Source organism: Anabrus simplex, chromosome 1 (assembly GCF_040414725.1).
Source record: "Anabrus simplex isolate iqAnaSimp1 chromosome 1, ASM4041472v1, whole genome shotgun sequence".
Taxonomy (NCBI): domain Eukaryota; kingdom Metazoa; phylum Arthropoda; class Insecta; order Orthoptera; family Tettigoniidae; genus Anabrus; species Anabrus simplex.
Window position 1 is genome coordinate 207,299,729 of NC_090265.1, and position 24,915 is coordinate 207,324,643.

Sequence of the window (24,915 nt, forward strand, 5' to 3'; positions counted from 1 at the left end):
ATGTGGGGTCCAAAATATGAGTTCTTAATTTGCTTAGTATCGACATCTGAATGTAAATTCCGAAACATTATGTGTGTAAATTATCATTGAATAGAATATGTTACATCCGTCATAACGGTACCATTCCGGTATACATATAACAATTAGGGCAGGAGTTACAAAGCGTATGAAATTTTGAAAATTGCCATTTGCTCTGGAACATTATTATTTTCGGTCTATGAAATTAGCCATCCATGCCGTCAGATAAGTGAATTCTGAATACGAGTATGTAACGATAACAGCTGTGAAGATAAAACCCGTCAATTAACTTTAACTTACTTCATTTTATTTATTTATTTTTATTTATTTATTGATGTGACAGTTACCCACTACGATGCTAGTTCGTATTTGTCTCTGACTGTAGTTATCATCGGTCACTTGAAGAAAATAAAATTTATTGAATCTCTTATCTAACATGCCTTATGTCATCCGAAGTCAGAACTGTGTCCGGCAACGCTGTCACAAACCTCCAGCTGGACAGTCCCTCAGTCGTCCCCACACATATTTTTGAAAACCATTCTTTATAATAATTTTATTCATTTGGAGATATACTTTAATGCTCCAGATTTTTATTTCGAGGGTCTATCCAGGCGAAGTGGTAAAGATATGCTAGGTTCACTCTGGAGGTCGTGGTTTGGCAGTAAGTCTAGTGATGTTCCGAAGCGAGACATCGCCTTCTGGAGAGGGACATTATCAGCGTTTGCCTCAGTTCACAAGAGAAATGAGTGCTGAGATAATTTATGTGGGTAATGGTGGCTTGATTAAGGACTGATTACTCTATCGCATTTGGTGTACAAGTGGCGGCACGGATTGTCGAGTGATTAGAGGATAGATTCTTGAACTCTGGATCGCAGGTTTGACTTCGGCTGTGATAGGTCGAATTTAGAAGATGCGATTATTCATAACTCTCCATCTCGTTCATGTTCACACTTGAAATAACATTTACGAACACTTTGAGTATTCATTGGTCTATTTTTTTTTTTCAGTTGGCTTTACGTCGCACCGACACAGACAGGCCTAGGTCTTGTGGCGACGAAGGGATAGGAACGACATAGGAGTAGGAAGGAAGCAGCCGTGGCCTTAATTAAGATACGGCCTCAGCATTTGCCTGGTGTGAAAACGGGGAACCACGGAAAACCATCTTCAGGGCTGCCGACAGTGGGGCTCGAACCCACTATCTCCTGGATGCAGCTCATAGCTGCGCACCCCTAACCGCACGGCCAACTCGCCCGGTGGTCTAAATTATTTCAGCATCTTCATCATCATCATCATCATCATCATCATCATCATCTGTTTACCCTCCAGGTTCGGTTTTTCCCTCGGACTTAGCGAGGGATCCCACCTCTACCGCCTCAAGGGCAGTGTCCTGGAGCTTCAGACTCTTGGTCGGGGGATACAACTGGGGAGTATGACCAGTACCTCGCCCAGGCGGCCTCACCTGCTATGCTGAACAGGGGCCTTGTGGAGGGATGGGAAGATTGGAAGGGATAGGCAAGGAAGAGGGAAGGAAGCGGCCGTGGCCGTAAGTTAGGTACCATCCCGGCATTCGCCTGGAAGAGAAGTGGGAAACCACGGAAAACCACTTCCAGGATGGCTGAGGTGGGAATCGAACCCACCTCTACTCAGTTGACCTCCCGAGGCTGAGTGGACCCCGTTCCAGCCCTCGTACCACTTTTCAAATTTCGTGGCAGAGCCGGGAATCGAACCCGGGCCTCCGGGGGTGGCAGCTAATCACGCTAACCACTACACCACAGAGGCGGACTTTCAGCATCTTAATCTGTAAAATTGTTTCGCTCTTGACAACATCGAGAATATTTCATTATAGTGCAATTTTGCGATTTTTTTAGCAAGTAGAGGACGTCGAAATTTACAATCAATTTGCTTCAGTGGCGTCTAGTCAAGAGATGTTCGTGTAGGCAGCTGTGGCCGCTCAAACGTATTATTCTTGTTGTGTGGACATACAATTCTCAGCCGTTCTGGAAGGGATGAGTGAGTCAGAATCGAGAGCTCCCAGGCGATTTGAGGGCATGTGCCGGACTCTACTTCTATTGTGCACTTTGTCTGGTGTCTCCGCGGATTTTCTGGAAGGCAACACTAGGACGCTTGTATTTAGGCCAAACCCCAAAGATAGCTTACTATTACCGGGTATATAAAAGCCGACTCGCCGCGAACACGTGGTCATAGTTGAGTTGATGGCGTTGTGTTGTTTTGGTGAGTGCTGAGTAGTCAGTTACATTGCCAGTGTGCGGATTGGTCACACGAGTTGCTTGTGCAAGTTATCGGTCTTGTCTGGAGTCGAGCTAAGTGTACAGAATTCGTGCGTTATTGATAGTCTACGTAGAACTGCTGTGTGAAATGACCGGTGTGTGCGAAGCGAAATGAAAGGTGAAACCTGTCGCTCAAGAATAGGAAGAATCGCCGTTCCAGGTAACAACAGGCAGCTGGAGGCTTGCTGTGAGGGTACGATACTTTTGTTAATTGCCAGCAGTAATTGGTGAAGTGTGGTTGTTCATTTTTGAATACAGCTCTGTGTGTGTGTTAGGTAGTTTGTGGTGATAGTTCCAACAAATCCATTCAATAGCCGGTCGATCTTGAAAAGATCGACCACAAAAATACAGTAACAGCTTTTCAAGACGGGTACATACAGTAGGCCTACGTATGTCTGCACAGAACATCCTCGATGCACAGTTACCATTCTGCGCAACGAACTTTGTGAAGTCACATGTGTTGCAGTTTGTACCCAATCTGTGCTAAATGGACCCTACGACGGGGGATTGAGGTCTAGGAGATCATACAAGGTGCCACCACTTCGCTGATATCAGAGGGATGCTGGTGTCAGATGAGTCAGAACACACCAGAACTGGATATGTACTCTGCATAAGGACGGAGTGCACATTTGCTTGCATCCAGATGACAACTCTACTCGCGTATGGAGCGTACGAGTGGAGAGTTACAATGAGTCCTTCCTCGTAGAGTGACACTAAGAAATTAAGGGTGTTTCCCTGTTCTGGGGAGGGATAATATTCAACGGATGCCAGTCCATTGGAATATGAGGGTCGAGGAGTACTTGCAGAATATTCTCCAACCCAGAGTAACGTACATCGCAGCCGCGACTGATTCACAATCCAGGACGAAAAAGCTGAACATCACGAGGCCAACTTGTTCTCCCTGTCTCTTCTGAGTAGAGAATGAGTGGTTCTTTCTCGAAAGGGCCATTTTCAATCGCCCTTATGCGCTAGTAAACATTCAGCCTCGCAAACTGGCCACCATTGAGGAATGAGGCAATTTGCCGCAAGAAATGTTGTGTTATTGGATGTGACCCGTTGCTAGCAAGAATGCCTTGGGGATCGCGGAGGTATTGACGGTTCTCACATGACCTGAAGTGCCATTATTATGTGCCATTCCAGCTGAGCGACTTCCGATGTTGATGTACGGCCTCCCGGGCCATTTCTTTGCAAGCAAAGTGCCGTGGAAACTTGTTACATGTACGTTAACCGTTCATAGTATCCAAGCGCGTTACGTGTTTTTACAGTGAGGTGTGTTGAATAATGAGACTGTATTGATTCCAACGTCATGCAGGCCTATTTTTTCTAATAGAGTAGAGCAGTGTGATGTGCCAAAGTAGCTCAATGGGCACAGAACATACCCGGCTCAGAAGAGGTCTCACGTTGCAATGAGTGGTTTTAGTTCTAAAAGAATAATAATAATAATAATAATAATAATAATAATAATAATAATAATAATAAAACCGGGCGAGTTGGGCGTGCGGTTAGAGTCGCACGGCTGTGAGCTTGCATCTGGGAGATAGTGGATTCGAATCCCACTGCCGGCAGCCCTGAATATAGTTTTCCGTGGTTTCCCATTTTTACACCAGGCAAATGCTGGGGCTGTACATTAATTGAGGCCACGGCCGCTTCATTCAAACTCCTAGGCCTTTCCTACCCATCGTCGCCATAAGATCTATCTGTGTCGGTACGACGTAAAACCACTAGCAAAATGGTAATGATAATAATAATAAATCCTCAGGGACAGTGTACACACACACACACACACACACACACACACACACACACACACACACACACACACACACACACAAACACACACACACACACACTTTAATTCCACACACTTTAGGCTGGCTGCGTGCCAATTATGAAGTTCCGTTTTTTTCTACCAGATGGCAAAAAATCGGACCTCTGTTGGACGATCGCTGGTCCATTTTAATAAAATTTCCTGAGCAAACACTGAACGTGTCACCAGAGATATTTTACATGCTGACGTCGTACGATATGGAGTGCCGAAGTGCCCCATTCCCATCCTTCAAAATTCCATCTACCTCTGCCTGATTCGAACCCGCGATCTGGAGATTAGAAGATTACCACTTACTCACAGAGGGAGCTATAATGATAAGTAGGACTATAAAATGTCCTCAAAGTGCTCTTCACTACTTGACAGACGAAGAAGAAAATATGAATATATATTTCGGCAATATACAACGTAAATGCTCACAAATATCAAGATATCGCAATGATGATCATGCGGTTCTTTTTTCCCAAATGATCGAACTATGTCATCAAGTAGTATCTTATATGTTATTGTGGAAGTAGTTGCGATTATCCTTGCATTCAACTAATATACACTACACTAGTGAGCTCTTGGCAGCTTTAAGTGCAAGATAAATATCGCTCCCTAATGTATGCAGATGAACAACGCAAGCAAAAGGTATTTTTCTTGTCACATTAAATTCAATCCAACGACAAGAGTGATATTAAATTTCTCTAATGTCCTTGCTGGGACAGTAATAACGAGGATTTGACTTTCTTTAAATGCAACTTCGAGATTCGTCGGTGTACAGTTACAACAAAAGAATAGAAAATGAATGGCAAAATCAGGGTATAACTTCATTTTTATACGTCAATAGATAGTTCATACAAAGTATCTCAAAGTACCTTTTCTTTTAGTCAGTTAAGGCATTAAAATTCATAAGCTCAGTTCATTATGATTGCCCCGTAGTCTAGATAATGAAGGAATGTTTGCTTCACCCAGAAGAACGTGGGTTCAATTTCCTGTCAAGAAGTCAACAAGAACAATTAACTTACTGGTACACTCAAACTACACCCGAAATGGGTACTAGGTAAATTCCAGGTTGTTAAGATGACGGGGCATTGAGCTGACCACTCTATTTCAGTAAGTGCAGAGGTTAAGAAAAGTGGATTCATTTGCCTTTTACTTCTCCAGGAGTATTCTTGGAATGTAGGAGATGGCTTTGACTTTTTCAGTTTTTTAATACCTTCCGAAGCTGTGAGTTTCCATTATGACAAAGCATACATGTCTTTGCGTCCGTATTTTATTCATAAATTTAGTTTGAAAATCACAATAGATTGACTTTCGAACAATTCATAAATAATTTACTGTAATTTCACAGGGATTATATAAATGATTATGAAGGGAAACTTTCTTCAGACCTACATTTGTGAAAAAGCCGGAGAATATTTTTGGTCCCTCTACACCGTACCAGCAGCCCTGAAACAGTGACATTGTTGAGGTCATAGAAGGTATTTAAATAGTTTCCTCTTGGCTGCCAGACAGCCTTCTTATCTCGATTGGCTGCTATTTGCTGGTCTTTATCAGATTCAAACCGTATGATGGGACCAATAATAAATCACGATCTAGTTTTCCTGTCGATCGCTATGATATCAACTGTGCGTGTACTTGGATTTTCTGCACCACAGAGAACTTCCACGTACACATCGTAGTTCTTCTCAGCCAGGGCGGATGCTATCTTGCTCCTGGTGTCTAGTACTCCACAGGAGTGCACCATGTTGGCTGGAACCAAGGACATGTGCTAAAGTTTCAGTCTCGTTACAGTGTCTGCAACAGATCCCGTGCTGACTGTTCCCATGTAGAGCTCTCACAGGTGCTACATTACTCTGCAATTTAATGGCATCACGCCATTCGAATTTACTCAGTCCTTGACTAGATTCGAGCCATATATTACCCGTTGGACATTCTTCATAGTGTATATGACTGCACTTTCGCCTTGAGTTCTTAACTGGCACCACTTTTATATACTTGTGTTTGCGACATAATTCTTATAAATGTGTAAGTGAAACAATTATGAATCATTTACTTGTAGAATAAACGACTGACACCTGAAATTATCTACTGACGAACAATGGCAACATAAAAATTACCACCACCTTAACTGAGACTACAAACCATAACATGTCTTAGCGTGAAACATATAGAATGATCAGGCACTCGTCTTCCATGCTGAAGGTAGCGTAATCGAATGTCAGAAAAGTACAGTACGTTGATAGATAAAAGTGTTTAATTGCGAGAGACCCATGTAGCCTGTGTACATTTATCCACCGAGCTCGATAGCTGCAGTCGCTTAAGTGCGGCCAGTATCCAGTAATCGGGAGATAGTGGGTTCGAGCCCCACTGTCGGCAGCCCTGAAGATGGTTTTCCGTGGTTTCGCATTTTCACACCAGGCAAATGCCGGGGCTCTACCTTAATTAAGGCCACGGCCGCTTCCTTCCAATTCCTAGGCCTTTCCTATCCCATCGTCGCCGTAAGACATATCTGTGTCGGTGCGACGTAAAGCAAAAAAAAAAAAAAAACCACAACAACATTTATCCAGTCGACTGTTGTCTCTCACATTTAAACAACCTTCAATTTCAACCGACGGGGCTCGATTATACTTCTTCCATCATAAGAAGAGTGTGTTTAATCACCTGCACTATATATTCTATACAAATTGTTTATTATTTCAGAGTAAGATAACGTCGCCATTACATATCTCTTAACACTCTCCAATATCAGGAATTAATTTACTGTCATCTACCTCGTTGAACAGTGCAGATGAAAATAGATTCTCTCCCTGTTCATACAGGTTACAGCACTGTCCCCTGTCAGTTTGACGTTATTTATCTTTTAGTGCAATCTGATTCCCTCCACAGAGAATATTCCTTAACTAAGAACGCAATTTTCTGTCACATGTCACACAGACTTCGGACTCTCAAGTGTATAAAGTGATATACTCATTTTTAATTAACAAGATCATTTTCATGTTTATATCACGATTCGTTCATGGTTTGAACTAGTTTTCAAAATGTACTTACATGGTTTCAGTACACACGTCAACCTCCTAACACAATCCTTCAACGTTGTTTCCCAACACAAGCAGATCCTTGTCCCTTTCACTGAAATTTTTATTTACACTCTCCATAGACTACAAGGTGCACTTTGCTATACCCATAAACATGCCACACTCCATTTACTCATTCAATTCAACGAACATAAAACGAAGACCAATTACTAAGCGACAACATAGAATTGTGCCTTCACTGTCGTATTATAATTTCAATGAAAAGTATATTATAGATTTATAATATAAAGGAAAACGTTTTATTGCAGGGCATTGGCGGGATTAAATCTTTCTGCTCCTTTCTGGTGAGGAGAGAATTGAGATATTTACAACTTTTGTTCTGCAGGGAATCGGGAATAAAATTTGACCGCAGGAGTGAATTGAGACCACACGGTGACCAGATTACCTCCTCATTTTCTCGAAAATGTCCTAAACTGTAGTCTTATGTCCGGTGTTCGGGGGCAATTTTCAAAAATTCCAAATTTTCCTTTATTTTTGATAATAGAATTTTCAACTGCCATGTTTTGGCAACTGGCTTTCGAAATTCTAAGATTCCACAATAAAATAACATGTCAGTAAATTATATAATATAATTATTCAACAAAGTGTTCCCAAGGAGATACGTTTATCAGAATAATACAGTTAAGCACGTAATGGCTGTTTCCACCAAATCATTATTCAATTATTATTTTATTATCATAATGTTACTTTTTTATTATTATTTTTCCAGGTTAACATGAATTCTTGGGGGTTTATTTAGTTTATTTATTCTGTGTTGTCCTGCATTTTGGGGCACCATGTCCTTTCTTCTGCTTATGACATCTGGTCACCTTGAACTAGAATCACTGATCCTCTTTGCACCTGCAGAAACTGCTATGTGAAATATTTCAGGCGAGAACTTTGGTCGGTTAAGCTCTGTCACTTAAAGTTTAATGCTGTGCGAGTTTTTCCAAAGAATTCTCTCTCTTTGTGATATAAGTTCTACGGGTCAGTATTTCTCCCACATCACTTAGCGGTTTTTGTAGGCGCAACGACAGTGTGTATTATGTGCGATACAATTAGCCGATCAACCATATTCCTTGACCATTAAAATATGTACCTGAACAACGTTTTTATGGACTTGAGTCACAGGCATATTCTAGTGGTTGACATTCTAAACCGGTTAGCCCAGGATGCATTCCCGAAAATTGATTTTTTAGCTTGCCGGTTGCACTGGGAATGTAGTGTTCTTTTTTATATTGGTTTTTACAATTTTCTTTACGTTGTACCAACACAGATAGGTCTTATGACGACGAGTTTATTCTGCAATCTTGAGAACAGGAGGAACCCTCCTAAAGAACTGAGTTACGAACCAGGGTCACTAGGAACGAAATCCGAAATGTGATCAATCCTTGTAAGTAATTTCCCATGATTCAATACATCGTTTCCATGCAAATTTCAGGGTTTAACCTGATATGTATTTAACTGAAGCCTCCTTTCCTAGACGCTACTGAATACAAATACGCACGTCAATGCATATTCTGCCGCCGCACAGGTGAATAGATGACTAAAAAACCCTGAAGTACACAGGGTTATTTTCAAACAACTTTTATGACAATAACGATTCATTTCTTCATAAATGGCTTCCTGTATAATGTAGCTATAAGAGTGCCATATTGGCGTAGGGTAGTGGGAGGCTTTAGTTTTGATTTCGACCTCAACAAAAATTTTTAATTCTGTAAAGTGGGCTGGAACGCAATGCATTCATTCTCGTGAGTTTAAGAATTCTCGCTCTTTGTGATGTAAGTCCTGCGGGTCAGTATTTATCCTACAACATTATCACTTAGTGGTTTTTGTAGGCAATGGTGGATCCGATCAAGAAAGCCAAGCCCTTCTGCTCAGATATTTATCTCATTTATTATGTGATAATCCAAGATCTGCAAGCCATCTGGCAGGGCAGTATTCCTTTTGGCAGGTGAAGGCTGTTTTAAGAGCTGCATGTGCCACAGAGATAGTTGGATAGGCTATGAGTTTTGTTTGCATGATTGTTCACTCTTTAATAAGATTGAACGAGTGCATCAATTAAATTCCCCTATTAAATCTGGACATTTTATTTTCAGGTGAAAATTTTCATTTAGTAAAGTTGATATCTTCTTTTTGGTTAATGATTGTTGAGGTTATCGGATATAGGATTTGGCATTTAGGAATTTAGTTCGAAAACAATAGTTTATTCGAAAATTCGCCAAGTAGTAGACATATTAGTAACTAACATTATAGTATAATTTTAAGTATTATATATATAAAGGCCAAGTCGACAGGGGTATAGTGATAACTGATTTTATTGAGTCTATATTCATACACATCCATCTTACAGAGCAGTAGATCTACTGGAATGAAGTTTAATATTAGATCTGTTTGCCCAGCACTACATCGTCTTCATATCCCATGCTATCCTCAGTTTCCGTTCCTGACTGAAAATGTACCTGTAACATAAAATAAACAAGTGAGTACGTACTTTTACGGGTTTGCTGAAATTGTTAATCCTATGTTACCATTTAATATTTCAAAATTAATTTCTCATCATCTTTTAAGAAATGACATGAAATGGAGTATGGCTTTTAGTGCCGGAAGTGTCCGAGGACAAGTTCGGCTCGCCAGATGCAGGTCTTTTGATTTGACGCCGTAGGCGACCTGCACGCCGTGATGAGGATGAAATTATGATGAAGACAACACATACACCCAGTGCCCGTGTCAGTGAAATTAACTAATTATCGTTGAAATTCCCGACCCTGCCGGGAATCGAACCCGGGACTCCTGTGACCAAAGGCCAGCACGCTAACCATTTAGCCATGGAGCCGGACATTTAAGAAATTATTGACTAGGATTAACAATAAATAGCGTGGGAATTTTAAATAAGGTCAATTCTAGAAAATTTTGAAGAAAGCCGACTGCGGTTGTACACGTTATAAGAAAGGTGGTTTTACGCAACTTGCTCGGTGCTCCATTCTCTGCTCAGACAACAAACTACGGGGAGACGAGAGCGCATCCCAATTAGACGACGATCAGAAAAAATCTAAAGTCGAACAATCTACCGCATCCATTGACATGACGTTGGATAGAATCCCCTGGTAAAAAAGATAAGAAGGCCCTATCCGTACACGGGTAAACGGATCAGGAAATAGAAAGTGGAAAGTGGGCTGGTACATAATTCACTGCCTCGTGAGGAGCTACTACTATAAGCAGTGGTGGACCCGATCAAGAAAGCCAAGCAATTCTGCTCAGGTATTTATCTCGCTGATTTTGTGATAATCCAAAATCCGCAAGCCATCTGGCAGGGCAATATTCCTCTTGGCAGACGAAGCTGTATGTGCCACAGAGATAGTTGTATAGGCTACGGGTTTTCTTTGCATTATTGTTAAGTCTTTAATAAGATTGAACGATTGCATCTAGATTTTGGGATACAAATCTGTACGATCCCCAGTCAGTAGGTCTAAGTAAGTTCATTCTACGCAAAACATGTTTAATTAATCATGTCCACTGTCAGATGAGTGAGGAAAGCAACGGGAAACTACCTCACTCCTCATTCCCCAGTACGCCTTTTCAATGACGCCTAGGCTATCTATGACAGCTGATGGCAGAGCTGTTGAGGATCCCACCAGCGGCATCGCTGACGGACTGAACATACATACATACATACTGTCAGATGAAGGACCTGAGCATTTGAAATGTTTAATATCATGTATAATACTAAGGACGTAAAAACTTGTAGGGTATGCTTTAAAATAACGGCAACCCATGAAATGGGGAGAAATTAAATTAAAATATGATGCAGTAGCGTACTGTGAATAATTTTTAATTCCAGTTTATACAATTACTTATTTTCATATAATGAATTGTTAACAAAAAGTGAGACGACTTCACATTATGAAAAATTTTGTTCCATAAAGTATGATAAGAAAAACGCTTTCTGAGCTGTAAGCAGGTAAGCTGACTTGGTGTTTACCGGGCGAGTTAGCCGTGCGCGTAGAGGCGCGCGGCTGTGAGCTTGCATCCGGGAGATAGTAGGTTCGAATCCCACTATCGGCAGCCCTGAAAATGGTTTTCCGTGGTTTCCCATTTTCACACCAGGCAAATGCTGGGGCTGTACCTTAATTAAGGCCACGGCCGCTTCCTTCCAACTCCTAGGCCTTTCCTATCTCATCGTCGCCACAAGACCTGTCTGTGTCGGCGCGACGTAAAGCCCATAGCAAAAAAAAAACTTGGTGTTTTATATGACTATTATTTTCGTCATAAAGCACGATATCTCCCGCTTGTTATGGAATATGAACTACTGTATTGTTAATGAGATTTAGAAAATGTCACGTACATCGTTCGGGATTTAAACCACAGCAGCATCGGTGACACAGTAGCGATGACCCCCTCTTGCCATTTGTTTCATAAGATATGGTGTACCCCGTTCCAGGCACTTCAGTCAGTATTAAGGAACGTCATGCATTATCGAAAGCACATTTCCGAAAATATTCAAATTCTTATTCTTCTTCTTCTATAGGCAATCCCATGTCCTAATCGGATCGCGGGGGCGAAATATGTGACACAAGTGTATTTAGTCCTGTTTTACACCAGTCCTATGTGGAAGGATATATTCACTAATGCGTGTTTCTGAAACGGCTGGTAATGTGATGTGTTGTTTGTGTATGAATGGGAGTGTGTTGGAACAAACACAAACTCCCAGTCATCGAATCATATTAATTATACCGATTGAAACACCCGACCCAGCCGGGAATCGAACCCGGGACCCTCTAAACAGAAGGTCTGGACGCTGACTGCTCAGTAAAAGTACCCGACTCAATATCTCTGCAACTATGTGAGGGATTTTATTCAAATTTGGCCTGTAGATATATTTCATCAAGTGTTTCTTACGGTATGAAAACGGTGACCTTGTTTGATACCGTTGGTTATTAATATTTTACAAAATGTTATTCCCTTATGTTTAAAAAAAACATAACATCCCAAAATTAAAGTGAATATTTTAATTTACGTGGCACCGATACTGATAGGTCTTACGGCGACAATGGGACAGGGAAAGGCTAGGAGCGGGAAGAAAGTGACTGTGGCCTTAATTGAGGTACAGTCCAGCATTTGCCTGGTGTGAAAATGGGAAACATGGAAAATCATCTTCAGTGCTGCCGACTGTGTGGTTCGAAGCCACTATCTCCCGATTGCAAACTGACAGCTACCTGACCCAAACCATGCAGCCATTCGTTTTAAAAGCAGAGGTTTTATTCTGGAGGATAAACACTATACTATTTACAATCATATTTAAATATACTTTGGTAACTATTTTTTTGAAAATTTAGAACTTTTAGGTGGTTTTTTGACTGTAACCCTTTCAGTTTTTATTTTAATATGGCCGTTGTAATTCTTCTTCACAAATACTTACATCTATTCTGCATAATTTTACGTAAATAATTTAAGGTATGAAATATTGGGACAGAATAGCTTGATTCCTTGCTAGTGTCTTTACGTCGCAACGACACAGATAGGTCTTATGGCGACGATGGGATGGAGAAAAGGCTAGGAGTTGGAAGGAAGCGGCCGTGGCCTTAATTAAGGTACAGCTCCAGCATTTGCCTGGTGTGCAAAATGGGAAAACACGGAAAACCATCTTCAGGGCTGCCGACAGTGGGGTTCGAACCCACTCGTATCTCCTGGATGCAAGATCACAGCTGCGCGCTCCTAACCGCACTGTCAACTCGCCCGGTATTCCTTGGTTCTCCATTGATGAATAGCATAAATAATTCAACTCAATACGAGCGTACAACAAATGTCATGCGTAGTACAGAGCAGTGCTCTCATATTCCACAGATACGATCTTCCCTGGAGCAGGGAACATTTGAATCAAAAGCAAATATCTATCTAAAAATGAAATAAGTAGTGGGAATTTGTGTATGTAAATTAGTCCGTAGCGTAACGGTTAGTGTTGTTAGCTGCCATCCTCGGGGACCCTGGTTCGATTACCGGTACTGTCAGAAATTTAAGAATGGTGGGAGGGCTGGTATATGGTGAAATGAAACGGTGTATGGCCTTTAGTGCCGGGAGTGTTCGAGGACAAGTTCGGCTCGCCAGGTGCAGGTCTTTTGAATTGACTCCCGTAGGCGACCTGCGCGTCGTGATGAGGATGAAATGATGATGAAGACGACACATACACCCAGCCCCCGTGCCAGCGAAATTAACCAATTATGGTTAAAATTCTCTACCCTGCCGGGAATCGAACTCGGGACCCCTCTGACCAAAGGCCAGCACGCTAACCATTTAGCCATGGAGCCGAACTGGTATGTGGTTAAAATGGTACATGCAACTCATCTCCATTCGGAGTGTGCCTGAAAGGAGCTGTACCACCTCGGTATGAGGACACGAGTTTACTTTGTACGACTCGTTGGATGAATGGTCAGCGTACTGGCTTTCGTTTCAGAGGATACCGTGTTCGATTCGCGGCCGGGTCGGGGATTTTAACCTTCATAGGTTAATTCCAATGGCTCGGGGGCTGGGTCTTAGTGTTGTCTCCAACACCCCTGCAACTCACACACCACACATCACACTATCCTCCACTACAATAACACGCAGTTACCTACACATGACAGATGCCGCCGCCCACCCTCATTGGAGGGTCTGTCGGACAAGGGCTGCACCAGGCTTGAAATATCTACACGAAATGATAGTACAGAGGCGAAGGAAGACATTTTTCTATCAGATTAACTTAAAACCAAAAAGCAGAAAGTGAAGAATGTTTAGCGTTAAAAAAGCCCATCAAACTCGTAGTAGAGACAAGAATCGAAGCCAGCCTGACTGGGCGGGTAGCAACGCAAAATTACGTCTCAGAATATACCGACGGTGAGAGTACTGAACTTATGCTAATGAAATATAAGCAGAAGGGTTTGTTAAACAAAGCTACGAGAGGAGAGCCATCTCCTTCTCTCTTATTTATGGGAAACTAGTGGAACAATTTGTGAGCTTGTAAGATATTCTCCAAGGCAAGGACTGGCCCCTTACGGGGATATTAGCTGACGTACCAGCGCGCCACCTACTGTGCACGTTTGACAGTAAATATATTAACCCATCGCTCAGAAAACTTTATTTTATCGTTAATGAAGGTTTCAAAATGCATAGTCATGCGCACTAATTAACTAAATTAAGGGGTGAAAGTTAGCTAAGTTTCCTCGTCTTGGCTGTGAAATTAGGGGTGGGGCGTTGTTGTAATAAGGCATTTACAGACAACAAGGTAGACTCTACGGAGGTGAAATATACTGGGAGTTAACTTGGCCTCTTTCAAGATGTCTGCCGGAAAATATACGACCAAATCGTGACGCAACTTAATTATTGTAAAGTGATTTCTACTGCGATACAATTGAATGAAATTGATAGGCATAAATTGTTACGAAACTAGATGCCGAGGTAAGTATTTCAGAACAAGAATAAACAGAGAATATGCTGAACATAATCCTTTTAACACGAACTCAAATTTTGTAATAAACTCTCCAAGATAAAAACGCTTTAGGCTCTGCACTTAAGAAAGCATTAAACACTACCTAGCTGAGAAAGTTTTGACTGATTTCAGAAGTATGCATGTGATTTAGATTACCTGTACGTAAATGAATACATGGTAGACTATATGCATAGTGTGTATGGTCCACTCAGCCAACGGGAGAACTACTGTATCTGACGAAGATAGTGGCTCCGGTCCAGGAAATAAAGAATAACCACCGAGAGTGTGAATGAATACTGATCTGCATTTAGGGCATTCGCCCAGGTGGCAGATTCCCTATTTGTTGCTTTCCTAGTCTTTTCCTAAATGATTTCAAAGAAATTGGAAATTTAATGCACGTCTCCCTTGGTAAGTTATTCCAATCCCTAACTCCCCTTCCTATAAATGAATATTTGCCCCAGTTTGTCCTCTTGAATTCCAACTTTATCTTCATATTGTGATCTTTCCTACTTTTATAAACGCCACTCAAACTTATTCGTCTACTAATGTCATTCCACGCCATCTCTCCGCTGACAGCTCGGAACATACCACTTAGTCGAGCAGCTCTTCTTCTTTCTCTCAATTCTTCCCAACCCAAACTTTGCAAAATTTTTGTAACGCTACTCTTTTGTCGGAAATCACCCGGAACAAAGTGAGCTGCTTTTCTTTGGATTTTTTCCAGTTCTTGAATTAGGTAATCCTGGTGAGGGTCCCATACACTGGAACCATACTCTAGTTGGGGTCTTACCAGAGACTTGTATGCCCTCTCCTTTACATCCTTACTACAACCCCTAAACACCCTCATAACCATGTGCAGAGATCTGTACCCTTTACTTACAATCCCATTTATGTGATGACCCCAATGAAGATCTTTCCGTATATTAACACCCGGATACCTACAATGATCCCCAAAAGGAACTTTCACCCCATCAAAGCAGTAATTAAAACTGAGAGGACTTTTCCTATTTGTGAAACTCACAACCTGATTTTTAACCCCGTTTATCAACATACCATTGCCTGCTGTCCATCTCACAACATATTCGAGGTCACGTTGCAGTTGCTCACAATCTTGTAACTTGTTTATCACTCTATAGAGAATAACATCATCCGCAAAAAGCCTTACCTCCGATTCCACTCCTTTACGTATATCATTTTTATATATAAGAAAACATAAAGGTCCGATAATACTGCCTTGAGGAATTCCCCTCTTAATTATTACAGGGTCAGATAAAGCTTCACCTACTCTAATTCTCTGAGATCTATTTTCTAGAAATATAGCAACCCATTCGGTCACGATTTTGTTTAGTCTAATTGCACTCATTTTTGCCAGTAGTCTCCCATGATCCACCCTATCAAATGCTTTAGACAGGTCGATCGCGATACAGTCCATTTGACCTCCAGAATCCAAGATATCTGCTGTATCTTGCTGGAATCCTACAAGTTGAGCTTCAGTGGAATAACCTTTCCTAAAACCGAACTGCCTTCTATCGAACCAGTTATTAATTTCACAAACATGTCTAATATAATCAGAAAGAATGCCTTCCCTAAGCTTACATACAATGCATGTCAAACTTACTGGCCTGTAATTTTCAGCTTTATGTCTATCACCCTTTCCTTTATACACAGGGGCTACAATAGCAACTCTCCATTCATCTGGTATAGCTCCTCCGACCAAACAATAATCATATAAGTACTTCAGATATGGTACTATATCCCAACCCATTGTCTTTAGTATATCCCCAGAAATCTTATCAATTCCAGCTGCTTTTCTAGTTTTCAACTTTCGTATCTTACTGTAAATGTCATTGTTATTCGTCGCGCTGACGACGCCTCACCTAGTAATATGTAGGACCTTTCCTGAGCAGCGGTCGCTTGGTAGGCCAAGCCGCATTAAAGCTGTAGCCTGTTTATTAGTTCCAGATTTGACAGAGCATTTAGAGCCGGATATCTTTTGTCATAGTGTGATTAAAAATCCTCATTTGAATATAGTATACATTCTTATCTTTCTTATGTATAAAATTTCATCCGGGACATCAAGAGGCTTTTAGATAGGATGTCCTTCCTCCATTACATACTTGTTTTATTAAAATATGTAACAAAGACCGCATGAACTCGATAATAGAAGAATGGAAATCGGGTGTCGAGAGTAGTTAATTGCACCTGTGTGTCCCTGAAATTCGAAATATCATAATTATTCTTAGCTTATTTGTGGCGTCACTGAAGTCACCCTTTGCTATCTTTAGGTTTTAGCGGGAGTTTTACATCGGATACCTCTTCTCACAAGTGAATTTTTGGATAATATTGGCGTATGGCTCCCGGAGAGGCCTGTTGTAGGTCTTTCAAGTTGATGGCCATGGGTGACGAGTGCGTCTGTGAGGACTGCTCCTAGCCAGATGAATTAACCAATGAATGTTAAAATATCTGACCAGACCGGGAATCGAATGCGGGATCCCTTGGGAGAAATAACAGCATGTTCACCAGTTATCCACAGAGCCGGACATTTTCTTGTTAGTGGCTTTACGTCGCACCGACACAGATAGGTCTTATGGCGACGATGGGATAGGAGAGGCCTAAGAGTTGGAAGGAAGCAGCCGTGGCCTTAATTAAGGTACAGCTCCGGCATTCTCCTTGTGTGAAAATGGGAAACCACGGAAAACCACCTTCAGGGCTGCCGACAGTGGGATTCGAACCCACTATCTCCCGGATGCAAACTCACAGCCGCGTGCCTCTAACCGCACGGCCAACTCGCCAGGTCCGGACACTTTTATGATGACATTTTCAAGATTCACACCTCGGTCTTTACTGCAGAATGTAAAGTTAATAGCTACTTGCCCTCAATGCTAATCACATCCATGTTGTTTAATTGGACGTATAACGATTCATTTCTGTCTAATAAGCCGAAATTGGGCAAGTGTTGAAATTAATGCACATACTGAATAAATACAGCTCTTGTTATGGAGTTCGATCTAATCCAATATCAAGCCGTTGTTTCAACATGAGCGACCAGAAGCAGACTGAAATTCGTTCAAACTTTGGAAGCTATTCTGCGATGTAACACTGTCATTTGTTTACATTGCTGAAAGCTTTGAGGGAGAAGAGAGGGATGAAGAGGAAGGGGTGAATAGAAGTGTCTCATCGAAGGAATAACGCGGTTTGCCAACTATACTGTGTTACCCTTAGAGAGTGTCATAGCCACTGTTACGACTTGACCTCTACGTGTCTATACATGACATCAAGAAAACAAGGATAAAGGTAAACACATAAAATATTATCGCCATATTAAAAACCTGTACTGGCAGAAAATAACGGTGAAATCACCAGATAAGGAATGGCACTGTAATTTATTTCTAAACGTTATTATCATAAAAGGCATTGACCATCTGGCGAGCAAGACGATTGTGATCCATGCGTATTACAGTTACCGATTTTAGGTTCTTTTGTTAGTGACTTTACGTCGTACCGGCACAGATAAATCTCATGGCGACGATGGGATAGGAAAGGCATAAGAGTTGGAAGGAAGTGGCCGTGGCCTTAATTAATTTACAGCCCCAGCATTTGCCTGGTGTTAAAATGGGAAACGACGCAAAATCATCTTCAGGGCTGTCGACAGTGGGATTCGAACCCACTATATCCAGGATGCAAGCTCATAGCCGCGCGCCTCTAACCGCACGACCAACTCGCCCGGTGATTTTAGATTCTTTTCAACAGTGCCACAATTCTTCCTTGTTGTCACACGAGATGGTCTTATTCTCGATGCTGTTGTCCTTTACTCTAAATCCATTTGATGTTTGATGATCAATGCCTCAATGTCCGACTCCATGGTTAAATAGTTAGCGTGCTGACCTTCTGCCCACGAGTCCCTAGTTCGCCCGGGATCCGGGTGTGTGACTTCAGCATTACAATTCATCGTAGGTAAGGCGCGCAGGTCGCCTATACGGTGTCATCCCGAAAGACAGGCACCAGGCCTTTCCGGAACCCTCATGCCGTTATTATTGCCTCAATGCTTTGCAAAACAGTCCTGCCATTTTACCTAAGATATTGTTTTGGATGGTAGTAGTGGTGATTATTGTTTCAAGAGTAAGTACTAAATCGCCTAGGACAGCGTTGGTGTTATACATTCAGACATTTTAAGTGTCTTCTGTAAATATTCTATTTTCAAATGCTGGTACACTTTGGAATTGTAAATACCTGTATACAGTATAGCTTGACCTGGGCACTGAGGTCATGGCAGACTCCTACACTTGACCACAACATCGACAGCAGTTGTGGCTCGTGAATTAAAAATATTTTACAGTGAAGTAGTTGCTCCGGATAAAACTGTACGATCAGTAGAGCCTCAGCTCAAGGAGCAAGGCTGTTGTTGGTGCTCCTTCTTTTGGAAAGAATATTAAGGAAACGAACGTCGTATTTCTGGAATTTAATTTGCAATAAGGACCGAATTAATTGTAAATCTTCACGAACTCCCTTCAGGAATATGTTACTCATGGCTAGTGTTCGGAAGTTTCTGAGCTAAGGAAGTACAAAATATGGAAGCAAATAAGCCCTAGAATCTAGCTAAACATGACCTAAAATGGTAAAATATAAGTTAGGGGATGGGTAACGAGTTTTAGATTATTACTAACCTGCCAAAAAGGTGATTAGCGATAATACAGCAGACACATAGTCGCTCCTATGTCAAAACCATGGAGTGAGTGTATTTAATGATGTTGAACATAATTCATCTGTCGGATGGGGACGTTAAACTTTGAGCAAACACCTTGGAGGTCTTGAAGAGAAGTAGGCTATCTGCCACCTTTCCTAATATCATACAGCACGCCATTCACATCATCTCATTAACTTATTTGATGAGATTAACGTCCGGAGGGGCATCCTGTCATAAAAACTCGCCACGAAGATTTATCTCACTTCACACCCAACTCCGTACAGTAACTCTTTTAAAACACACATTTTTCACCATTTATATAGAATCGAGGTAAATCTTGTTGAGGGGTCTAAGGTCTTCCTGTCACCATGCACGGGTCCTGTTGAAAATCCACCCGAAGACATCGTGATTCAAACGCTGGGCACATGAGAACCAAGTGACGAGACCATTAGGACAGCACACCCTCCCTTAGTGAAAAGAAAATAATTTGACGGTGAGAAGAAAAAAAATGTTTGGACACATTCAAGAGTTCCAGGACTTGCTCACATCCAGCTGAAAATCGTGTGTGGGTTAAGAATGGTATCTACGAAAGACAAAGGCATGAATGTGACAAACATATTAAATACGTGTATATGGGCTATGTAGAGATGGAGGTGTTAGCATAGAAGCTTATCTAGATGCTTAGAAAAGAAGAAGAAAATCAGAGGAAGGTATGCTCTATACTATAGTAAAAAACGATCCTTAGCACATCTCATGTGTCAACATTATGGCAGAGATTATGGTTCTAGAAACGGGCTATTCAGCAATCTGTACGCCTGCTATCGGCAACATTAACGAATTTGGAAGATGATCATTATCCTGGACTGGAAGTGAATGTCTACGATATTTTTTTGCTAGTGGCTTTACGTCGCACCGATACAGACAAGTCTTATGGTGACGATGGGGTAGGAAAGGGCTAGTAGTGGGAAGGAAGTGGCCGTAGCCTTAATTAAGGTACAGCCCCAGCTTTGCCTGGTGTGAAAATGGGAAACCACGGAAAACCATCTTCAGGGCTGCCGGCAGTGGGATTCGAATCCACTATCTCCCGGATACAAGCTCACAGCTGCGCGCTCCTAAACGCACGGCCAACTTGCCCGGTATAATATTAATTAATTTATTTATTTATTTAGTTATTTTATTTATTACAGTGTATAACTGTGTTAAAGAACTATACACGGTGGTCGTAAACAACGTGAACCTGTATTATGAGTATTATTTTATTAGCTCCTGAAGTTAGTAAATCAGACAGATTCGCTGGCGAACTCAAATGGGCTTTGCGAGACGGTATTGCTAAATCTGTACGTGACGATGACACCTTAATTTGTGAGATATGTGAAATATTTGAAAAAATAAATTGTCCGTCGGCGGGATTCGATCTACTGATCCCGCGCTTACGAAGAGTTCTTGTCCCTGCGCCACGAGCTCATTGTCTCATTCCTAAATATAACCTGCACATAAGCGCACTGGAATTTTTCATTAATTAATTTCTCGGAAAGGGCTGAGAATTGTACCTTGCTACTTGCACCTGTTATACTCCTGGTCATGCCCTACACGTGTACCAAGAATGGATTGAATCGCTCACCCATGTGCCATAGCCTCCACTTGTGAGTACTGACCAGTCTTACGCTGCAACTTTAGTCCAAATCCAGTGCAGTTCAGAAAAAAATATATTTAGTCTTCTGTGTACATCTAGACCTGGTTTTACAATAATTCACCATCTCCGCGAAAACTCTCTAATTTGTAATGCTGATTTGAACCACACAATGTATTGTAAACATTCTACATTAAGCCCTATCCCCTAAATGTAATTATAAGTGTTAGAACTGGAAGAAAATAATAGTTTAGGTATAAAATTGAGATTTTAAAAATTTTATTTTACTCTTTCATGTACAGACTAAATTAGATTAGATGTGAAAAACTGTTCTTTTCTCATTCTAAATATAATATTAGAATAGCTTAGGCATTAGGTTATTAGACTCGTTTAGGTACGAAATTATGATTTTTATCTACTCGTTTCCTGTAAGGATTAGATAAGTAATATTATTTCTTTCTCAGCGTAAATGTAATATTAGAATAGATCAGATATTAGGTTATTAGAGAGCTTAGATACAAAATTATGTTTTTATCTACTTGTTGCTTGTAAGGATTGGATATGTAATATTATTTATTTCTCAACGTTTATATAATATTAGAGTAGTTTAGATGTTAGGTTATTAGACTGATTGAAACATTAAAAAAAAGACGTGTAAACATTTGCCACTGTAATTGGGATTAGAAATCCTGTAGTGCGCAGTAAATAAATAAATAAATAAATAAATAAATAAATAAATTTCTGTACATGACGAATCGCCTAGCAGCTATCGATGCCGAGAAACCATTATCAAACACATACACACAGTGGGTTTTGGCCGGTATCACCGTAGCTTCTTTGCTATAGCACCATCTTGTCGGCTCGGAGGTCTGTGTTCAAATCCCTCCTTTGTGAAGTTATTTTCTTTCACTGATACTTTCAAGCTGGTCTTATGCCACGTGAAGATTTTGCAACACCGCTTTGCAAATCCCATTTGAATTTTCCCGCGAAGCGATCTCATTGACTAAGGTCAGCAGCTGATAAAATCGCAATGATGAGTGATATCCTTTTCTTCTTAATGTTTGCCCTACAGGGTTGGTTTTTCCCTCGAACTCAGCGAGGGATCCCACCTCTACCGCCTCAATGGCAATGTTCTAGAGCTACAGAGTTTGGGTCGAAGGATACAACTGGGATGTATGACCAGTAACTCGCCCAGGCGGCCTCACATGCTATACTGAACAGGGGCGTTGCGAGGGAATGGGAAGATTGGAAGGGATAGACAAGGAAGAGGAAAGGAAGGGGCCGTGGCTTTAAGTTAGGTACCATCCCGGTATTTTCCTGGAGGAGAAGTGGGAAACCACGGAAAACCACTTCCAGGATAGCTGAGGTGGGAATCGAACCCACCTCTACTCAGTTGACCTCCCGACGCTCAGTGGACCCCGTTCCAGCCCTCGTACCACTTTTTCAAATTTCGTGGCAGAGCCGGGAATCGAACACGGGCCTCCGGTGGTGGCAGCTAATCACGCTAACCACTACACCACAGAGGCGGGCGAGTGATATCCATTCATTTTAAATTGTCTATCAGTATGAGCAACGCTCATATAGCCGGTTCACGTACTTTCTGACCACTCTGTATGCAGGTGGAATATATACATACATTTCATTATATTCATTTCATTATCACTTTACCAAGCCTCCATGGCTCAGGCGGCAGCGCGTCGGCCTCTGACCGCTGGGTTCCATGGTTCAAATCAATTTCATTCCATGTGAGATTTGTGCTGGACAAAGCGGAGGCGGAACAGGGTTTTCTCCAGGTACTCCGGTTTTCCCTGTCATCTTTCATTCCAGCAACACTCTCCACTATCATTTCCGCAGAGGAGTGCGACAGGCCTCGGCAGCCGGCACAATTCCTATCCTCGCCGCAAGATGGCGACTTCATTTATACATCCCTGACCCGGTCAATGACTGGAAAACAGGTAGTAGGTTTTTTTATCTTTACTCTCCCAGGTTGATTTTTCTCCCGGGCTCGTCGAGGGATCGCACCTCTACCGCCTCAAGAGCAGTGTCCTGAAGCATGACGCTTCGGGTCGAGGATACAACTGGAGAAGAGGACCAGTACTCGCCCATGGGGCCTCACATGCTATGCTAAATAGTGACCTTGATGGCGGATGGAAAAATTGGAAAGGATATGCAAGGAAGAGGGAAAGAAGCGGCCGTGGCTTTAAGTTAGGCACCATCCCTGAATTTTCCTGGAGGAGAAGTTGGACACCATGGAAAACCACTTCGAGGATGGCTGAGGTGGGAATCGAACCCCTTTACTCAGTTGAAATTCCGAGGCTGAGTGGATCCCGTTCCAGACCTCGTACCACTTTTCAAATTTCGTGGCAGAGCCGGGAATACAATCCGGACCTCCGGGGGTGGCAGCTAAATCACACTAACCACTACCACATAGAGGCGGACACAATATGTCGTCGCTGTTCGGGCAAAAGGTTATATCTCACAATGCTCTTCCCATACATTATTTTCATTAAGACTGGCCACGCCTCCTAGCCACAAATGGATATTGAGTCCATCAGAGAAAATATTCGTTGTGTTAATTTTCCTTTGCTTACGTATTAAGGAAAATGAACCTTACCGTACCGCACTGTAGGAATGCATGTTTGCATGACTTATTTACGCACCCCTACAATATAATTTTCCTTTACACGTTAGCATACGAAACTGAACACGACGAAAATTGTTCTGATGGACTGCATATCCACATGTGGTTGGGATGCGTGACCAGTCTTAAGGAAAATAATGGATAGGAAGAGCATTCTGAGATATAATATTTTGCCCGAACAGCGACGATATAATATACATGAGAGAAAAGGAAATGCAGTGCACTGGCTTCATTCCACAATCAGATTACATTTATCCACATCTGTGGCATACTTGTGGCATGTCATTGACATAAAAGACATTTAACGTCGGAGAAAAAATTGTAGAAAATGAACTTTGTTTTTAAAATACGAATATTTCAAAGCAGATCGTGAAAAGTTTAAAAATAATAATTAATTATAAATAATGAATAATATTTTACCAACGGCGATAGCGCTCACAGAAAACGTCGTGGAACTGACCTCTTTCTTTGCGTAAATTCCGAGTCCCACATTTTAGTCATCGTTAGAGGTACAAAACTGAATACGGTTTTTATGCATCTACTATAGAATTTTTAAAGATAAGCAAATCATGTGTGTTAACCACGACATTGAGATTATCATTCGAAATTTAATTTTTTGTTCCACGTTGAAACAATATCTCAACACACTGATGAATAACTTAATTACACTTGGTTAAATTTACCTAACACCCAGTTTTGCTAGGATGAAGATGGAATTTCGGAATGGCATTGACTCTGTAATTCATCTAACGTATATGGGAGGCATAGTGATCCACAGTCACTTCACAACCTTTCATAATGCACAGAAACTCGCCACAGCACGGTTAAAGGTGCTCACAGTCCTCTCGAGAGCATCCCAGATGTGTTCGATAGGTTTTAGCTCGTATGAGTTACGGGTTCAATAAAGTATCCATGATGGCCATAATTCTGGAGCGATGGACCAGAGCATTGTCTTTCTGTAGGTCCACGTCTCCAGCAGGATACTGTAGGTGAAAAAATGGGTTGAACTGATTTGACATGAGGTTCAATTAACGTTCATTGGTGACGGACGTTGGCAGATGTACCAGAGCCCCTTTCATCCCATGTGAACAGTCTCCTCACGATGACAGCACCATCCTGGCCTGAATTTTACCATGCTGGCAAGAGTGATCCATTGCCTCATCTACACACTCGTACTATGCAATCGACGGGTATCATCTTGTACCTTCGAGTATCCAATGGTGGTGTTACTTTACCTGTTTCCTTCTTTGTGCCTTATGGTGTGCAGTGAAACGGCAGTTTTTTTTCTCTTTTCCCAGAATATGGTCT

General features: G+C 41.6%; 2 long non-coding RNA genes across 3 annotated transcripts in view; one reads left to right on the forward strand and one right to left on the reverse strand.

Moving 5' to 3' along the window:
• LOC136864000 (uncharacterized) overlaps window positions 1–24,915 on the forward strand; it is a 351,682-nt gene that overhangs the window by 134,925 nt on the left and 191,842 nt on the right. The gene's annotated exons all lie outside the window — the stretch shown is intronic.
• The window catches only part of LOC136864012 (uncharacterized), an 833,240-nt gene continuing 817,864 nt past the window's right edge, over window positions 9,540–24,915 (reverse strand). The window contains exon 5 of the long non-coding RNA XR_010859251.2: window positions 9,540–9,655. This is a non-coding gene — a long non-coding RNA (uncharacterized lncRNA). The remainder of the gene's footprint in view (window positions 9,656–24,915) is intronic.